The sequence below is a fragment of the Nycticebus coucang genome, chromosome 16, assembly GCF_027406575.1.
Source record: "Nycticebus coucang isolate mNycCou1 chromosome 16, mNycCou1.pri, whole genome shotgun sequence".
Lineage (NCBI taxonomy): Eukaryota > Metazoa > Chordata > Mammalia > Primates > Lorisidae > Nycticebus > Nycticebus coucang.
Window position 1 is genome coordinate 11,516,740 of NC_069795.1, and position 19,599 is coordinate 11,536,338.

The 19,599-nt window shown below is 42.6% G+C and overlaps 1 long non-coding RNA gene across 1 annotated transcript in view; it reads right to left on the minus strand.

Moving 5' to 3' along the window:
* The window catches only part of LOC128568034 (uncharacterized), a 131,124-nt gene that overhangs the window by 90,450 nt on the left and 21,075 nt on the right, over positions 1-19,599 (minus strand). The window lies entirely within an intron of this gene.

Here is a 19,599-nt window from a genome sequence, read left to right on the forward strand (position 1 = left end):
ATATAAATATTCCCATTTTTCTGATGAGCAACTGAGGCTCCAAGAGGTTATGTGACTTGCTCCAAGTGACACAGCTCAATGACAAAACCAGGGCTGAAACTCAGCAGGTCTGGCTCCTGTTCTGGACCCCTGCTGATCCCAGAGAGTCATCACTCTTCTTGGTTTGGTGTCCAAGTGAGCCCTTCAGTGGGGCAGGGGTGAGAGAGGGGTTCACAGGGACCCTTCCTGTCAGGATCTCCATAAGCCCTTCATTTCTCTCTTCTGGATCACCACCGTGTCTGTCCTCTCCCACCCTTGTAGCTAAGGTCTCCTTGCAGGCAGTGTTCTTCCCATCTCCCTCAAATTCACTTTTCCCACCAACTAGGGAGGATCTCCTCCCCACCTCCCAGCTCTGACCCAGAGCAAACCTAGACCTCTCCCCTCCCTCCTCCTCTCAGGCTCCTAGAAGGAGTAGCATGCCCAGCTGACCCTAATACCACAGCTGCCTCAGGGCAGGGCTGGTTTTTCCTTCACTGGGAGCGCTAGGCCATTGTTCCTCTAGGACAGTGTTTTGCAAACTTTTCTTATCTCATGGCACACTTGAACCCATAGTTAGGTTCCATGGCACAGTTAAATTATGTTGATCAAAAAAAAGAATAAAGAAAGGAATATACTTACTATTCTGTGAACTTCTTTCAAAAATAATTTTTTTTTAACATAGCCTTCCTGGCATTTTCTTAGTTATTGTGTTACAACATTTATATTCTACATTTAGTAAGTTTCACATGTACCCTTGTAAGATGCACCATAGGTGTAATCCCACCAATCACCCTCCGCCCATCTTTCAAAAATAATTTAATAAATGATCTTTAACATTTTTTGCAGCACACCTAAGATCCTTTCATGGCGCACCAGTGAGCTGCGACACACCAGTTGAAAATCACTGCTCTAGGAAGAGAGGTTTCTCTGGGAGGCAATGGTACACACCCTGCAGGCACCAACCATCTTCAGTGGTTGGGGTTTAAAACCCATAATAAGAAAGTTACCTTCAAATAAGGCATCCTACGTATCTCCTGTTAAGAGCTTGACCTTGACTGGGTACTAGCTGTATTCTTGCTAAATGGCTCACTGCAGTGGTAGCAAAAAGCGTGACAGAGACGTCTGAGGCAGACCTAGCAGTCAGCCTGCCAGGCCAGGCCTCAAATCAAATTCCAGGTCTTGATCACCAGCAAAACTCTGCCGTCAGCCAAAGGCTGCTAACCAGCCTTATTCAGTTATTTAAGGAGAGACATCAGTCTACTGTAGGGCCGCACAGCCAAAGGATGATTTTAAGAAAATCATGATGAAAAAAAAGAAAGTCATGATGGGCCCAGAAGAAAGACTGCTGGGCCAGGAGTCTGAGCACAATGCTAGAATCCAATCCCATGGCGAACCCTCAACTCTGCAGCCTCTGGCAGTCCATCAACAGCCTGCCCTGCTTCCCTACAGGGAGAGAGGGGGAACTAGAGTTCCTTGTTGGGCTAAACCAGGTGGCATCTTAAATGCCCTTTCAACAAGGACTCAGCTGTGATTCACTTAGTCTGTAATATTTGCCACTGAATAAACATCATGGGCAGCCATAGCAATGCATTATCACTGCTGTTCCAACAACCCAGTGACATTATTCTTATTAACATCCTTTTCAGAAACGAGGGCAGTAATTTGCCAAGATGCCAGAGCAGGTTGGAGGGAGGTTTGGGCCCAGTTCCGTTTACCTCTAAGGCTGCCTCTGACACATTACCGGCTCACTCAGCAACAAGAAGTGGAGGGTACAGACAGTTCCCTGGTGGAGACCTGCCCAGAAAATGGGCACTTCCTGAGTAAAATGGCCACAGCAACAGCCTGAAACCATTAACCACAGGGCCATCTCACTTCTAGAAATAGGCTCCCTTTGTCCACACATCCCAATACACAAACAACCACTCCATTCCCCAGGAGACTACAGAACAAAGGGAGCAAGAGAAAGATGGACAGAACAGGGCACAACATAAGACGTGGTACAGGCAGAGAGAGAAAGGAAACCATCTGAAGGCCGAGCACACCAGGGTGGATTAGCAATATGTGACATGCTGGCTTTTAAAATTATGCCTGCCCTCCCCATGTGAGGAGTGTACACAAATAAGCCTGTATTTTCAACTACGTCACACGTACTGCCTTGCAACCAAAAACAATATTTGCGCTTTGTGTGCTGCCCTGAGCTGTTTTATATACAGAATCACCTGGCACAGCTCCTGTCCCCAAGATGCGATTTAACATTTTCGTTGGGGGGTGAGAGGTGGTTGGAAGGGAGGTGCGGGGGAGGGGAGCAGTGTGCTCTGCGGGCCACACTCAGGCGCTGACATTGCTGGGCATGATGGATGCTGCCAGTGCCGTTGCTTAGCAACCCAATACCCTTCAAGAAAATCCAGCAGCCTCGCTGGCTCACAGAAGCAGGCAGGGCTAGTTCAGCATGGCACTGGGCATGGAAAGATAATAATGGTTTTTTCCAGTTATTAATAATCATTCTTCCTGATTTCCCATACAGATCAATATACCTGAGTGTGCCCAGAGTCCTCTATCCAACCGGGGCTGGAAAAAGCCCAGGGTTTTTAAATTGCTTCGCAAATGGCTTCCGAGAGTAGTGGAATTTTACTGGCTGGTCCCGTGACACTCCTTCCCTCCCAGGCCCACACTGCAACATAAAGGCTGATCTCCATGGCGTGACTCACCAGCATACCTTCAGATAGTTGTTTGTCGGCCCTGTCATGAGTCATGGTTTCTTCGGCTTTCTTTTTTCACAAAGCTGAAACACTTGACATTTTAGAATGGGGTTGGGGGAAGGTTTCGAATTCTTTTTAAAAGACATTCTGTGGCTTTGTGTGCAAGTGTGGTGTGTGGGAAGAGGTAATGGCTGTGTGAACAGGTAAACAGGAGCAAGATTCTGCACACCATCTCCTGGAAAGCCATCAGGGTTTGTGGAAGCTGTCATTTGTGTCATGGAGGAATGGGGATGCCCCTGGGCTGTATGTCCTAGGAGGGACAAGGTGCCGGCCAGCATTTCACCCTCTGCCCTTTGCATCCCGGCAGCGTAACACCTACCCAGAGGTCTGCTTCATTTGTGCAGTATAATAACAGAACCATGTAAAGCTTTAAGAAAAATCCTGCAGGAGTTACAAGAAGCAAAGAAAACTGGGATTTAAAATGAGAAAAGAGAGAAGTGGGACGACCACAAGGCAACTGTGCTGGAGCAGACAGTTGGGGGGTCCCTGGGGTTGGGTTCTGATCTGATAAAAAGCAGGTGGGTGATGAACATCATGCTTATTTGTACCTCACGCTCTCCACGAAGCCCTCAACCTCTCAGATTTATTCACTGAAAGAGCACAGCCTTTCCCCAGTGTGAGCCTCTCCAAGTCAGGCACCAGGTCAAGCATCTCTGTTGTATCACCCCAGCACCATATTGGAACAGATACTCAGCACATGCTGCTTGTTTATATGAGGAAATGGCTACACACAAGAATTAATTAACTAAATCCAATTAACCTCTTGCAATCCTTATTTGTTCTCACGTTTAACAGGATGGATTCGATATGCCCTGTCAACTCCCAGAAAAGTAACAAGGATCTTTGATGCAACTGAAAGCATTTTGAATGTCACACAATACCATGTTGTTCTGAAGCACTAGTAGACAAGAAAAGGTGGTAATGATCAAAGTGCTCCCAAAGCAGGCAAAAAGGACCATTTCTGTACATAGGTAAATTAGGGAAGGAGAAAGTTCAAGCCAATACAAAGTACTTCCTTATCAGATTGGGGTAATGCCCAAAATTTCCACAATATTTGCTTCTTTGGATTAAGACACTGGAAAATCCATATTAAAAATGTGAATGCTTTCTGGCAGCGGCAATTTAATAATCCATTGTCAACATCAAGTGCTTTAGTTAAATTTATTAAATCTGCTCCCAGAATGTAAGAGACTTAGGGATCAAGACCTGAGACAGGTAATTATTTTTTTACTTTGCTTTATGGAAGTGTACAAACATATACAAAACTAGAGGTAATAGCACAATAAAACCAGAGGTGCTCATCAGCCGGTTTCAATGATTATTATCCTACGACCAATCTTACTTTTCTCTACCCCCCACACACTGGATTAATTTGAAATAAATCCAAAACCTCATGGTATCTCATTCATACATAGTTCAGTATCTAACTCTAGAATATAAAGGCTTTTTAAACATAACCACAATATCTAAAAAATAACAGTAATTGCTTAATATCAAATATCATCTAATATCTGGTCAGTGGTCAATGATCAAATTTTCCTGGTAAAACAGATCATTTTTTAAAATTAATTAACTTTCGTTTTTAGAACAGTTTTAGCAAAATTGAGAGAGAGGACATAGTAGTACAGTTCCCACAAACCCTCTATCCCCACGCATGCAGAACCACCTCTACTATGGGCATAGCAATGCATTTGTTACAACGGACGGACCTGCATTGACACATCATGATTGCCCAAAGTTCATAGTTTATTCTCGGTGCTGTACATGCTGTAAGTATGGAGAAAACTATATTGACACGTATTCACCACTGTAGAATCCTACAGAACAGTCTCACCACCCTAAGAGTCCTCTGTGCTCTGCCTCTTCATCCACAACCCCTGGCAACTGCTAATGTCCATCATTTTGCTTTTCCCAAAATGTCATATAGTTAGAATCACACAGTAGGTGTGGCCTCTTCAAATTAGCATCTTTCAGTTGGCAATATGCATTTGAGTTTTACGCCAAATCTTTTGATGGCTTGATAGCTTGTTTCCTTTTAGTCTTGACTAGTATTCCACTGGATGGGTGTACCCCCGTTTGTCCACTCACCTACTGGAGAGCATCTTAGTTGCTTCCAAGTTTTGACCATTATGAATGAAGCTGCTATAAACATCCACATGTAGGTTTCTGTGTGGACATACGATTTCAACTCATTTGAGTAAATACCAAGGAGCATAATTGCTGAATCATATGGGAAGAGGAAGTTTTATAAGAAACTGGCAAGCCGTCTTCCAAAGTGGCTACACCATTCAACATTCTCACCAACCAAGAATAAGAGCTCCTGTTGCTCCACATCCTCGCCAGAATTCGTTGTTGTCAGTGTTTTGGATTTTGGCCATTCTAATAGAGGTGTAGTGGTATCTCTTGTCCTTTTTATTAGCAAATCCCTAACAACATACAATGTTGACAATCTTTTTATGTTTACTTGCCATCTGTATATTACATCTTCTTTGGTGAGGTATCTGTTCAGGCCTTTTGACCATTTTATAATCAGACTGTTCCTTTTTTTATTATTGAGTTTTAACCGTTCTGTTTTCATGTAAAAGTGGTTACATGCAGAACATGACAAGGGCTGGTCCTAGGAGTACAGCCAGAGGAAGAAGGATGTGAATTTCACCTGCTTGCTGTTTTGTTTTTCAGTTTCACAGTTATTGAAAGCAATCCTCACATGAGGAAGGACACAGATATAGAAGTCAAAATATGAATTACTCTCCCTATTAACACCCACCAGCTTTCACAGCTGCTATAAAAATAACAAAGACCTGGGTTTTCTTAACCTGGCAGTAGTAGAGATTATTTAATCCTATTGTCAACTCCACCTGATTGTAGGTAAGTCAGACATACTTGTCTAAGCCTCAGTTTCCTTGTAAAATAGAGATAATAATATGACCTACCTCATAGAGCTCTTAAGAGAATTAAAGAAAATAATGTATGTAAAGTACTTAGAAAAGCTCTTGGCACTGAACAGCCATAATGAACGTGAACTATTGTGTTGTTCCTCCCTAGTCTCCTTGGAAACCAGAGCTGTGGGCAAGCTGACGCTGGATGAGGAGCCTACCGGCCCATCATGGCATGGCCTCTCTTCTGTTTCACAAAATACGGTATTTGAACTATCTCAAGCCAGTGTTCCTCCAAGTGTGAATTTTAGACCACCTGCACCCAACTCACGTAGAACAATTATTTAAAATGGAGACCTCTAATCCCTATGCAATTCTTAAGAACATGAACTTTGAGAATTTCTGCCTTAAGCTTACCTGAATGGTTGTGGAGCGACTTAGCCAACCAGAGAGAAAATGGGGTGCCTAAAAGGGAAGTGCAGCAGTAAGGTCCTAGGTCTGTGATGGGAAGGCTGGCAGGGGACCCAGGCCACCTATTACTTGTGGAATGCAATTAATAAGGACTTCCTCATGGAGCCACAGTGGGGGCCAAATGAGATTCCCCAGGATGGGCAAATAGATTCCATTCATCAATTAATATACAATGTTACTTGTACCGTCATTATCCCAATTCCAAGAACCTAAATATAGAATTCCTACTTGGTGCTTCCAAAAGAAGACCATGTGGCCTAATGATTTCCATAACAAAGGACGCTACTCCTCAGAGTCCCATCCATTCATTCATTAACAAATATTTATTGAGTGTCAATTTTTTGCCAGGCACTGTGCTGGCAAAAAAATAGACCAAAGCAGTCGCATTCCCTGTTCTCTTGGGTAATGGGCTCAGAAATATCCAAGGACAAAGAAGGGACAGGGAGAAACTTAAAACAAAGATCAAAAATCCTAGAGCTAGCCAAGGACTTTAATGGGCACATCCTCCAGTTCCTTCACAGAACTGGTGAGGACCCAGAGCCAAAGTGGTGAAGTAGCTCCACACCCTGCCCTGAGTCAGTAGCGAGAAAGGTACTTGTTCCTTAGTTCTCGGAACTCTTCTTACCTTGTCTGTTTTGCAAAGAAGCAAAACAAATATTGAGTTGCTCTCTCTGTGTCACCGGAATGAATCTCCTGAGTCAATGCCAACAGAATTCTTCCCACGTTAAGCAGTATTATTAAATTTTCATTTTTCATTTAATTTAAAGCAGATTACAAAGCAGTATACAGAGTGGGATGTCATTTTGGAAACAATATACATGTGATGTTTACATGTGCATAGCAAGATGAGTGTACAAATCAATGCTTATCAATAATTAGTCCCTAGGGGCTAGGATTATGGGAGCTTTTGATTTTCTTCTAATTATCTTCCTGGAACTTTCTCAGAATTTTCTAATTCTATAATGAACACAAATTATAGTACCTCTGATAGGAGGTTATTTCATCCATAATGTTTGGTTCTTTTTTTTTTCTAAGTCAGTGTTTTGCCTTTTTGATACTAAATCCGATCTCATAAAAGGTTTCTAGAGTCTTCTTGTTCAGGTTACACCTAAAAGTGAAACTCAGAAGAGATGTATCTCAAAACAGTGATCTGTTCCCAGAACTCCTCTAAGATGTTCCTGGGTCTATCCAGGCGAAGACCAGCAATTAATCTACGAATATTTCTGGATCCCTAACAAATACAAGGAAGTGTACTATGCTGGAAGGTCTAAGTCAGATAAAAAGCAATCCTGGTCTTCAAGAAACTTGCAACTTGGCTTAGCAACAAAGGTGTAAACACATACCAAGTTTACTAACAAAACATGATCAGGAGCATGGTTTGGGGAAACACACTGTGTGCCGGACCAGCAGTTTGTTTAGGGGCTGTGGGAGCCAAAAGGCAAATAAGAGATGCAGAGAGCTCCTGGATGGGGGCCTAAAGGCAATAGAGCCGTGATTTTCTTTTTTCCTTTTTTTTCAGTTTTTGTCTGGGGCTGGGTTTGAACCCGCCACCTCCAGCATATGGGGCCGGCGCCCTACTCCTTTGAGCCACAGGTGCCACCCAATAGAGCCATGATTTTCAACCAAAGTGCCTCGGCACTAGTGTGCCACAAGAGGATCTTAGTTGTGTCTCAAAATTTTTTAAAGATCATTAATTAAATTATCTTCAAAAGACATTCAAAGTACAATAAGTATATATTTTTTTACATTTTTTTATCAACATAATTTATTGTGCCTCTGAAGTTTAATCATAGATTCAAGTGTGCCATAAGATAAAAAAGTTGCAAAAGACTGCAATAGAGGGTACTCCTGGGGTGTTTTAGTGGACATGATGAGATCTGGGTTTCAGACAAATTAGATCTGTGAAATGTACAATCCTATTGGGGCAGGTGGAGACTAAGCAACAGGAGGGAAACAATTTCAATAAATACCCAGTGAAAAGCCACTACAGAGGCCATTCCAAATACATCACTTCTACTGCGTGGGATTAGTTGCCTCACCTAGCTCATGAGAGAGTTGGGCTAGAATCCCTAAGGCCCTTTTCAGTTGTCAAAGTTCTTTAGTTCCGTGATCCAAGCAAGACTGCCCAAGGCCTAAAGCAGCATGCAGGCAAGGATAGTTTGATTCCAGCAAATGCTTTGCTGAAGGAGCTGCTAAATAGTCTTCAACAGACCAGCAGGTACCAACAAAAGAAAGTCAGTTTTTCTCCCTTACTCTTAGATTTAACGTGTTGGCAGGCATAGCAGCATTTGCCTTTTACTTTCATTTATTTATTTATTTATTTATTGAGACAGAGTCTTACTATGCCACCCTTGGTAGAGCTCACAGCAACACAGCTCATAGCAACCTCAAACTTGGGCTTAAACAAATTCTCTTGCCTCAGCCTCCCAAGTAGCTGGGACTACAGGTGCCTGCCACAACGGCTGGCTATTTTTTGTTATTGTTGTTGCAGTTGTTATTGTTGATTTTAGCTGGCCCAGGCTGGGTTAGAACCTGCCAGTCTCAGTGTATGTGGCCAGTGTCCTACCCACTGAGCTACAGGAAATGTCTTTTTTCTTTTTTTTTAAATCAAGATGTAATTTACATCCTACAAAACTCATTGAAAGTATAAAATATAATGTTTTATAATATACAAGTATATAGTACACTTGTAGTCACAAAGTTGTGCAACTATAGCCATTAATTCCAGAATATTTTCATCATTCCAAGAAGAAATGCCTTGCCCATTATTAGTCACTCCCCATTTCTCTCCCCCCAGATCCCTGGTGACCACTAACCTACTTTCTGTCTCTGTGGACTGGCCTGTTTGTGGATGTGTCATATAAATGGAATCATATAAGTGTCCTCTTGTGTCTGGTTTCTTTTACTCAGCACCAACTTTTCAAGGTTCATCTGTGTGGTAGTTTAAGTCGTACTTTATTCCTTTTTATGGTTGAATAATATTCCATTGCATAGATATGCCACATTTTATTTACTCATTTATCCTTTGATGGACTTGTGAATGGTTCCCACATTTTTTCAAGCACATTGAACCTTATCCTCTAGTTTATCAGAGGAAAGCTATTATGTAAGCTACCAATATTTGAATTTAAAAAGAAGTAGATCTCGGGGATAAAGGAGAGATATGGTCACCTGCAGACAGGAGCAATCCTGTCTTCATTCATTCTGCTAAGTCTTACCACAGCTACTGCTAGGGCAACTAAAATGTTTGTACCTCCAAAGACTGTGTGACTTTAAGTGAAAATTTCTGAGCACCAAAGTCCATTCCATGGATTAAAAAATGCCACAGGATTAGGGGATAATCTTTAGCTTTCATGTTCTGCCAATGAAAGGGAATTGAGTTTGTAGATTCCCAGGCATGACAGAGACTGCATCCCAGCCTATGTATGACCTGCTTTTCATTCAAACTCAGACCCGTATGTATTGGAGTTCCATCTTTACTTCTTCTTTTCCAACAGTCTCACCTATTTCCTCATTGTACTTTTATGAGCTAGAAAAAATGAAATGTCATTGAAGTGTCATTGTTCGTGTTACAATAAGACTTGCGATGTCCTTGTCTTTTCCTAAATCAAATTGAATGAAAAATAAGGCTAATAAAACATGTATCCAGTTGCTACGAGACCTCTTCAGGCCTTCCTAAAGGTGGGGGAAGGGACTCAGATATATGTTATCTCCTTCTAGTCATTTAATGTACTTTTTAAATTGTCATACAGACCAGGAAAAAAAGAGTGGAGAACTTTATCACCAAGAAAAAGAAATGTACTAAGTTACTTACTATATGCCAGAAAGAGAAATAAGTTCCGTGATCCCTCATAATGTAATTGAAAAGATGTAAGTATTAAAAATCATCAGAATTAGGCCAGGCAGGGTGGCTCAAGCCTATAATCCTAGCACTCTGGGAGGCCGAGGCAGGCAGATTGCTAAGCTCATGAGTTCAAGATGAGCCTGAGGAAAAGCAAGACCCTATTTCTACTAAAAATGAAAAACTGAGGCAAGAGGATCACTTTTGCCCAAGAGTTGGAAATTGCTGTCAGCTATGACACCATGGTACTCTACCCAGGGCAAGAGAGTGAAACTCTTGTCTCAAAAAAATAAGAATAATAATAATCAGAATTTGCCAGGGGCTGGAGGGAAGAAGAAATAGGGAGTGACTGCAATGGGTGTAAGGTTTCTTTGGGGCTGATGAGAAGGTTCTAGAATTAGATAGGCTGATAGAAGGTTCTAGAATTAGTTGCATGGCCTGTGACTATATTACAAATTACTAAAATGTATACTTCAAAAGAGTATACGTGAATTTTATGGTTTGTGATTTATATCTCAATAAACAAATTAAAATAACAATGACACATTATAGTAATTTTTAAGTAGTGAAAAAAAGCATGTCTGGTGGGTGGAGTACAGGAGAGGTTTTCTTTCAAAATAGAGTTTCACTACTGAGCAAAAACTCTAGTCCATTTCCTTGCACTGTTGTTGTCACCACCCAGATTTGCTGAGGCTATTCCCTAGCTCTGCCCACTGCAGGCCCAGCAGCAGGACTCTGCATCCTGACATCCCCAGATTTCTCTGGCTCAACAGATGCCTCAGTCCACAGACCTCAGTGGAAGCTCTCTTAATGGTTTTGCCCCCAAGGATATGTGTTTCGAGAAAACGCTGCCTGGCTTCCAACGTGATTTGGAAATATGCCGCTGGCTGTGTTTTATGCATTTCATCAAGTGTTTTTAACTTTGTGCTAGCTGGGACCATGAAGGGCACAGTTTTAGAAGGTTGAAGTTAAATAATTTCATGCCAGAAAACTTTCAGCCAGGGCAGCCAAACAGCAAGCTGCCGGGCACTAGAGGCAGCTTCCCTGGGCCACTGGTAGAGTTCAAGGCTGGATAACAGAGTAGTTGAGTCCAGGATCTTTGGAGACAAGCCAACTGACTGGTCATGTAGTCTTAGAATGTTAATTAGCCCCTTGAAATCTCAGTTTCCTCATCTGTAAAATAGGGATGATTTTATCTATAGGTAACCTATAGATTTTGAGAGAATCACATGAATAAAATGAACATAAAGTGCTTAGACAGTGCTTAAGATGTGGCATCTGCTTTTGAATTATTATGACTTCCTGTGCTGTTAAGGAAGGTGTTTGCCACATTGAACAACTTTCGAGTATGCTGGCAACTTCCAGGCTGGTATATTTTGATTGTCATCTCACTTAGACACGTCACAGTCTAAAAGAAAAAAGTGCAGCTAAGGAGTATGGATCCAGGGACATTCAGGGGAACTTAGTTGAGATTCTAAAATGAGACCAATAAACCAGTTCTTCGCATTCTGCCGTTTTTCTTTGTCTTTAGCATGTAACCAACCTACGCCCAAGTTCCTCCTCCTCACATGTTCTCGGAGAGCCACCCTAGATGTTTAGAAGCACGAGGAACATTCATTTAAACTAGAAAATCCCCAGGCCTACCCAGGCCTACTTCCCTGGGGCCTCTAGGGTGGGAATCTGCATTTCAGTGAGCTCACTCTGCCTCTTCTGTGAACTGGTGCATGAGAACCATAGCATTGGACTTGGGAAAACTGAACTGTATAGCCCAAGCAAGCACAAGAGTCAGTATTTGCACATGACAGGTGCTTGAGACATCTTTTTCCCTAATAAATAGGGGGGAAAGATAATAAAATTAACGAATAAACTTTTAAAGGCAAAATAAAAATCATGAATGAATGAATAAAGCAGCCATATGTATCTAGTTTCCTGGCCCTTCTTCCTCCTGTCCCAGAAAGGGGCAATCATTAACATTCATTGAGGGAATTTTTCCTCAGTGCAAAAGCAATATAAGATTGATGATTAAAACCTCAGAAACACAGAAAGCACTAAGGAAATACAAACAGAAATCACCACTCAGAGACTACAGTGTTAACCGTTTGTGAGGGTCCTTGTGGCCTTTTCTATGATACATATGAATACATGATTATTTAACAAAATATCATTATATTATACACTAAATATTCTCTTCTGAGCCCATTTTTTTTTAACTTAGCAATGCATCATGAATATTTTCTCAGATCAACAAATTCTCCCTCACCACACCTTTAAATGGCAGCATAGTGTTCCATGAAAGATATACCATGATTCATCATCAAACATCCAAGCTCAACACAAGTAATTAAAAGGAAGATGTACACGGCAGATTCGAATTCATACGGATTCAGTGGACTCTGTCATTTTTTAAGTTCTACAGTTAACTTCAATCAGTAGCCAGGATTGATGGCCACCATGAAAGACTGCTTCTAGAATATTCTCAGGATACCTTTGGAGTTGAAACACAAATAAGGAAAATTTCCAGGACTCAAGAACATCTGTAAATCTGGGTTAGATAAACCGTTGATTCCAGAGTGAGCAGTGCTATCACAAATCACAGGAGGAAAGAACACTGGTCCTCTTGTCAGGGTCACAAGTGGACCAGTCTGATCTAGGGCTACCATTTCTGATTAATAACCACCTTAGGAACTGGATAGTGATGCTCTGCCAACCAGAATGACTTATTATTATTATCATTATTTTCTCTTGCTTGCTCTCATTTGGGCTCAGGTATAAAAGGAATTCCTATCATCTTAAAAATATATTCAAGAAAGCTGGGAGTTTATAAAATGGTGAGCATTTTAGTTTAATAATCTAATGCCCAAACCAGTTTCTTCTTAAATGGAGAACAAAGAAAAGGCAATTTTTATTTTTTTATTTTTTGAGACAGAGTCTCAAGCTGTCACCCTGGGTAGAGTGATATGGTGTCACAGCTCACAGCAACCTCAAACGCTTGGGTGTAAGCGATTCTCTTGCCTCAGCCTCCCAAGCAGCTGGGACTATAGGCACCCGCCACAACACCCGGCTACTTTTTGTTGCAGTTGTCATTGTTGGTTAGCTGGCCCAGGCTGAGTAAACCTGCCAACTTTGGTGTATGTGTCTGGCACCGTAACCACTGCTCTATGGGCACCGAGCCAAGAAAAGATAATTTTTAAAAATTAAAACTGATTCAAAGGGAGTTGGCAAAAGGTCACTGAAGGTAGGATCAGTCTTGGTTGCCCTGCTATCCCCTGCAGCATCTATGGTGTTCTCCAATGGGTGAGAATGTTTGTTCAGTGAGTTCATGCCTGCATGAATAAATGAATAAATAAAGGAATGAATTAGGGGATGGCCCTCTATCCCATTTCAAGCTGTACAATATAAATGGTCTGAATTACCCTGCTTTCCTGAAGATTTGGCCTTGGTCTCCAAAGAGCACCCCAGCAATAGCACCTTGTTGCTTGAAAAGTCAAAATAGGCGGTGCTTTTAGCCAGCCTTGCAATTCTATCCGCAGAACCAAAAACCCACAGAAATATGCTACCAGCCCAGGCTCTCCGCAGGAGGTTCACAGCAGAATGAAAGGCACGGCATTCTTTACCACTTGCTGTGGAAGGGCCATCTGCAAGGTCACACTAATTCATTCACTACAGAAACTGTGGCTGCCTTTAAACCCTGGGGTAGAAAAAGCCTCCTTTATTCTCCGGTCCCCTCGTCTACACTATTCCCAGCCTCTTGGCTCTGTGGGGTCAGCGGTGACCCCTTCCTTGGTACTAAACTGCATCACCCCACACAGAGCCCCAGCCTGATTTGCCAGGAAACTCACAGCAAGCGTCCCTCCCTGCACCTCCTTACAGATAAAAATAACAAAGTGATTGCTCTGCCACTAAGTTCTGCCAACAATTTCTTGGTCGCTGAGTCCCACTGTGGGGTCCAGAAGATCTTATGGCCACACTGGGCATTTCAAACTCGAATGCCGTCCCACATCTGGGAACACTTTCCCTCCTGGCTGAACCATTTCCTGGTCCTGACTTTTACTTTCACTTTTGCTACAGCTAGATAATTATGTAAAGAAAAAATGTATAGTTTCCTTTTTTAAAAAATCCTATCGTTTCCTTTTTCATGCTGAACTACAAGGCCTCAACTGTTCTCACATTTTTCAAACATAAATACTCTTTTTCTTTTTAAAGTTTTCATAGACTTAAAGGGTACGAATGCAGTTATTTTGCATAGATACATTATGTAGGGGTGAAATCTAGACTTTCGGTTTGCCCATGGCCTGAGTAGTATACACTGTGTACTCTGAAAAGTGAGTCCCACTCAGTATCTGCTTACCAATCTGCCTTGATTACTGGACTGTCTCCCTTCGAAACCCCTCATGAGGACACCCCCTTCTGATTTCCCTCGCTGTGGTGCCCAGTGGCCACACACCTCCAAAAAGGGTCTGGGGTTGACAACAACCATTTCCCAGTTTGTCTGGAAAGGCTGCATGTCTGTATCCATCCTGCTGCTACAGAAAGTGATGGTGGAACTCTGTAGTACTTTCTGAGCCCCAGCTCAAGATGAAACAAAGCATTCACATTCCAGAATGAAAAAGGCTGCAAGTCAGTGTCCATCCTGCCGCTACAGAAGGATGATACTGTGTGCAGAAGGGACCAGTTCTTGAGGATGAGAACAATATAGTTCAAGTTTATGGTGTTCTGACCATGGCCGCACCCTGCTAAATTGCCTCACAGGCATTAATTCACATGATACCTGCTGTTACTATCTCCATTCTTCAGATGAGGAAACTGAGGAAACCTCACTCCAGGTGAGGGCACAGAGGTTAGGTGATTTGCCCAAGGCACCAGCATGAGAGGAACAGGGCTGGGATTCCAACCCAGCCCATGGGGCTGCTGCCACCTCTACAGGAAGCAACTGGATCATGGCCCCCACGCCTGGTGTGACTGAACTGTGGAGCCCTTGCTGACCTCAGGGATGGTTCACTACATTCACTGCTCGCCTCAACTTACCGCCCATGTTTTCATTCAAATCAAGAAGCAGAAGAGTGCTCTGCCACTGCGGCTGTCCAGAACACGGGGCCCACTCAGTGGCATGACTTTTCCCTGGACTGCCTCAACACCAAAAGAAAAAAAAATGTTTTTGATAACAAAGTCACACATCTCCAACCCAGCAGAATTTTTCTGTGAAGGCGGAGTAGCAGAAGTCAAAATCTACGAGAAGTCTGAGGGCCAGGTGGAGAGGGGCTGCGGAGCTGAGTCATTACAAGGGGTTGTTTCTCCGGGTTTCTAAGGCTGGCTTCAGACAAAAATGTGTAGCTTTCTGGGCCCCGAAACACCAAGAGCATGAATTAGAGTATCTCTCAGGGATCCCTTTTGTCTGTTGTTCTCACAATACTCTGATTCTTTCTTGCATATGTGAGCACCGATACCAAGATTTGGACGGGAAAAGCTCCAGAAAGAAATTGATCCCGATGCCAGAAACTAGTTTACAATGTGAGGAAGTGGCGCCCCCTAGTGTATGAACGGTCCTTGAGAAACCTGCACCAGGCTGGGAGCGGTGACCTTGAACGCTGAATAACTGAATGACCCATAGTCCTGAAGGACAAGGGGAGAAGAGAGGCCTGTGCCTGGGAGTGGGTGACCAGTTCCTGCGGAAAAGGGTCCAGGAGTTCTGTGCTGCAGACCTCCTAATGCAGCTCCTCCAAAGACACAAAAGCATACCAACCCATTTTGTATGTTTTATTTGCTCTTTTCCTCTGTAGCAGACACACCAAATACTAAAGAGAAACAGTTTACAGGAATATGGCCACAGTGCCTGAAGTCCCATTGTCCACATTTGTCAACACTTTTTCTTTCTTGGGGCATGATCAGCTCCTCCCAGCGACCTCTGCAGGTAAACAGAAATGCCCAGAATCCCCTTACCGGGGAAATACTACAGATCCTGTTGAAAGCTGCCAAGGTCATTAGCCCACCCTTTGGGTGTAAACATAAAAGACCAGCTGCATGGGGGAAAAAAAAAAACTGCTCTAAATCAGGGCTACCAGCCTCTGACCCGAAGAAGAAAATAAAAATATTTTCCCTGCTGGAAAAGATTAAATCAAGTATGTTTTTTTGGGGGGTGGGGGGAGTGGGGGGGGCTCTCACTCTGTCACCCTGGGTAGAGTGCCCTGGCATCATAACTCACAGCAACCTTAAATTCTTGGGCTCAAGTGATTCTCTTCACCCCAGCCTCCTGAGTACCTGGGACTTCAGGCACCCACCACAATGCCTGGCTAGTTTTTCTATTTTTAGTAGAGATGGGTTCTCCCTCTCGCTCAGAGTGGTCTCAAACTCCTGAGCTCAAGCAATCTACCCACCTTGGCCTCCCAGAGGCAAGTACAATTCTTAAAATAAAGTCAGAGGAGAAAAGAGCAAAATGAAAGAGAAAATTTGAGAAGAGTTTGCTCCAAGATAAATAAATCCTTGAATAATGCAAACATTTCCTAGGACCTTTTTGTGTAACAAAATGCATTGCCCTGAACAGATACCATCTTTATATGCTGCAAAGCTAAAGGAAATTCCCCAGGCTGTGAAAGTCTACATTGAAGCTAATATTTGGAAGAAACTTAGGGAGTCCTCTAGTCCACCCATCAACCTTTCATGGAGCTCATTAACTTGAAGCAATTGTCAGAAGCTGAGTGTTACCAGAAACCACAGCAAATATCTCCCCTTTATGGGACACGATAGTTAACAAGTGACAGGATCATATGTCATCCTTTTTTGCCCTGACTATAATATTGATACATGCTTATTGTAGAAAAATACAGAACATGGGTTTGTAATCTTTCCCTCATGTTATTAGATATTTTTTGTCATTAAATACTTGCTCAAATCTCATTTTAATGGCTGCATAATATGCCATTTTTAAAAGGCCATTTCCTTACGCTTACACGTGTTTGCAATTTTTTGCTGTTTTAAAGCAAGTGTAACAAACATTTTGCACATTAGCCTTCATCAGATTTCTAACTAGTATAGCTTGGAAGGGTTCTTTTTTTTTTGAAACAGAGTTTCACATTTGTCACCCTAGGTAGAGTGTCATGGCATCCTGGCTTACAGCAACCTCAAACTCTTGGGTATAAGAGATTCTCTTGCCTTAGCTTCCTGAGTGGCAGGGACTATAGGCGCCCACCACAACACCCAGCTATTAGAGACGGGGTCTCACACTTGCTTAAGCTGATCTTAAACCCATGAGCTCAGGCAATCCACCCACCTCGGCCTCCCAGAGTGCTAAGATTACAGGTGTGAGCCACAGAGCCTGGCCATTTGGAAGAGCTCTTTCTTCTTTTTTTTTTTTTTTTTTGGCCGGGGCTGGGTTTGAACCCGCCACCTACAGCATATGGGACCGGCGCCCTACTCCTTGAGCCACAGGCGCCGCCCAAGGAAGAGCTCTTTCTAGATTAAGAGGAAAAGTCACTTCACTTCATTTTTTATGTACACGCAGTGGCGAGTCCAATGCTGTCACCCTAGTAATTGCTGCCACAGCATATGCTTTCTTTGTAAAGAAAATAAAACTGTGGGCAGCACCCGTAGCTCAGTGGGTAGGGCACCGGCCACATATACCGAGGCTGGCAGGTTCAAACCCCCCCCAGGCCAGCTAAAACAACAGTGACAACTGCAAAAAAAAAAAAATGGCCAGGTGTTGTGGCAGGCTAGTCCCAGCTACTTGGGAGGCTGAGGCAAAAGAATCGCTTAAGCCCAAGAGTTTGAGGTTGCTGTGAACTGTGATGCCACAGCACTCTACTGAGTGAGACTTTGACTCAAAAAAAAAAGAAAAAAGAAAAGAAAAGAGTGAGTAATAATTGTTTTGAATTGAAGGTCAGCATAAACCAAAAGGTCAAGATTAGATGTCTGGATTTTTGCTCCCTCTGGCCCTGCCCTGTAGCCTTGGACAAGTGCCTTTAATTCGGCCTCAACTGTTAAAACAACTGATTTTAAAACAATTTGGGTTTGTGCCAAGGAGAAGCATAATAACAGCAGAGTGCTGAGTCTTTTTCTTACTTCTATGGGACACAATTCTTTTTTCCTATCCACGTTTTCTGTTCTTGCACAACAGAAGGTATGGCAGTCACACAGCTGGGAAATTGCCGCTGATTGCCATTGTGAGACCTTCCATATAGGGCCCTAGCCTGGCTTTGCAGTGATTTGTCTGCAGGCACCGGGAGATCCACAAGCAGGCAGAAAGGAGGTTTGACTGCAGAGGCATCAGGCTTCGGGCTTCCTCTGTGTTTCTCCCTTTGCCCTCAACACCAAAACACATTGGCATCAAAACCCCACCCCCAGAAACACACCCTGAGGGATTCACTCATGCAATCACCCAGAGCAGAAAGAGACTGGACTTGCGGTGGGGTGCCAGGGTTCGACATGCAGATTGCCATTTCCTAAATGAGCTGCTTAAACAGGATCTGAGATGTTCGCCATCTACAAAATGGGGGCATACCAGGCCTACCCACCTCTTAGAGCTATCCTGATACTCAAAGTAAAAATGAAACTGTATTATGTGCATCCACTTAATAAATCCTGAAATTCAAACAACCATAAACTAATCTTTTGGAGATATCCAAGGGGCTGGAGTGAAACAGAGTAAACACAAAATATTAATAAATAGAAGGCATCTCCCTGCTGCTATACAACTTAATAGTTTTCTGGTAATTAATTTTCAATGCAGTAGAGGATCTAGAGTTTCTCAAGTGTGCATGACCCCAGAACATTTTATTTGTATTATATCTATTAATACTCATCTTTCGGGAAACACAAGTTTTGCATTTGATTTTCTGTAGAATGTAATGTCTACAGAGGCAAGCATTTTCTCTTTCTTGTACTCTGCTGTACTTTCGGGGCATAAAACAGCTGCCTACCCATAATAATTGTTCAATAAAATGTGTTAAACAATGTATTGAAAATGTTTCATCAGGCTTATTTGAAAATGGTCTCCAAAAATAGTTTTCAGAGTGAAGTAAAAAAAATGTTTTTTATGCACTGCTACTGAAAGTACAAATCGGTTAAAACTTTTAAGACAACTTGGCCTCATGCATTAGAGGCATTTTAAGCATTTTAAGAAAAATGCTCATACTCTCTCATCAAGTTGTGCCAGTTCTGGAAATCTATTTGGAAATTATCCTAAATATATTTTTAAGTGTTTCTAAAGATGCTTAGGAAATTCAGTACTATTAAAAATGACAAAAAAAAAGGAAATCATTTGAATTATGTTCAACAATTGTGGAATGATTAAATTACATAACCTTCACTTGATGGGTTATCCTGCAACCACTAAAAAGGTGCTTATGAGAATTTTATAACTTAGAAACATGTTTATATTGTAGGCATGAATTCACAGTCCTCGTGTAATTTTTGTATGCTTTTTCCTTGTGTTAAAGAAAAAGGTAGGACCAGGCGAGGTGGTTCAAGCTTGTAATCCCAGCACTCTGGGAGGCCCAGGCAGGTGGATTGCTTGAACTCAGGAGTTTCAGACCAGCCTGAGCAAGAGTGAGACTCCGTCTCTAAAAACAGCCAGGCGTTGTGGAGGGTGCCTACAGTCCCAGCTACTTAGGAGGCTGAGGCAAGAGGATCACTTGAGCCCAGA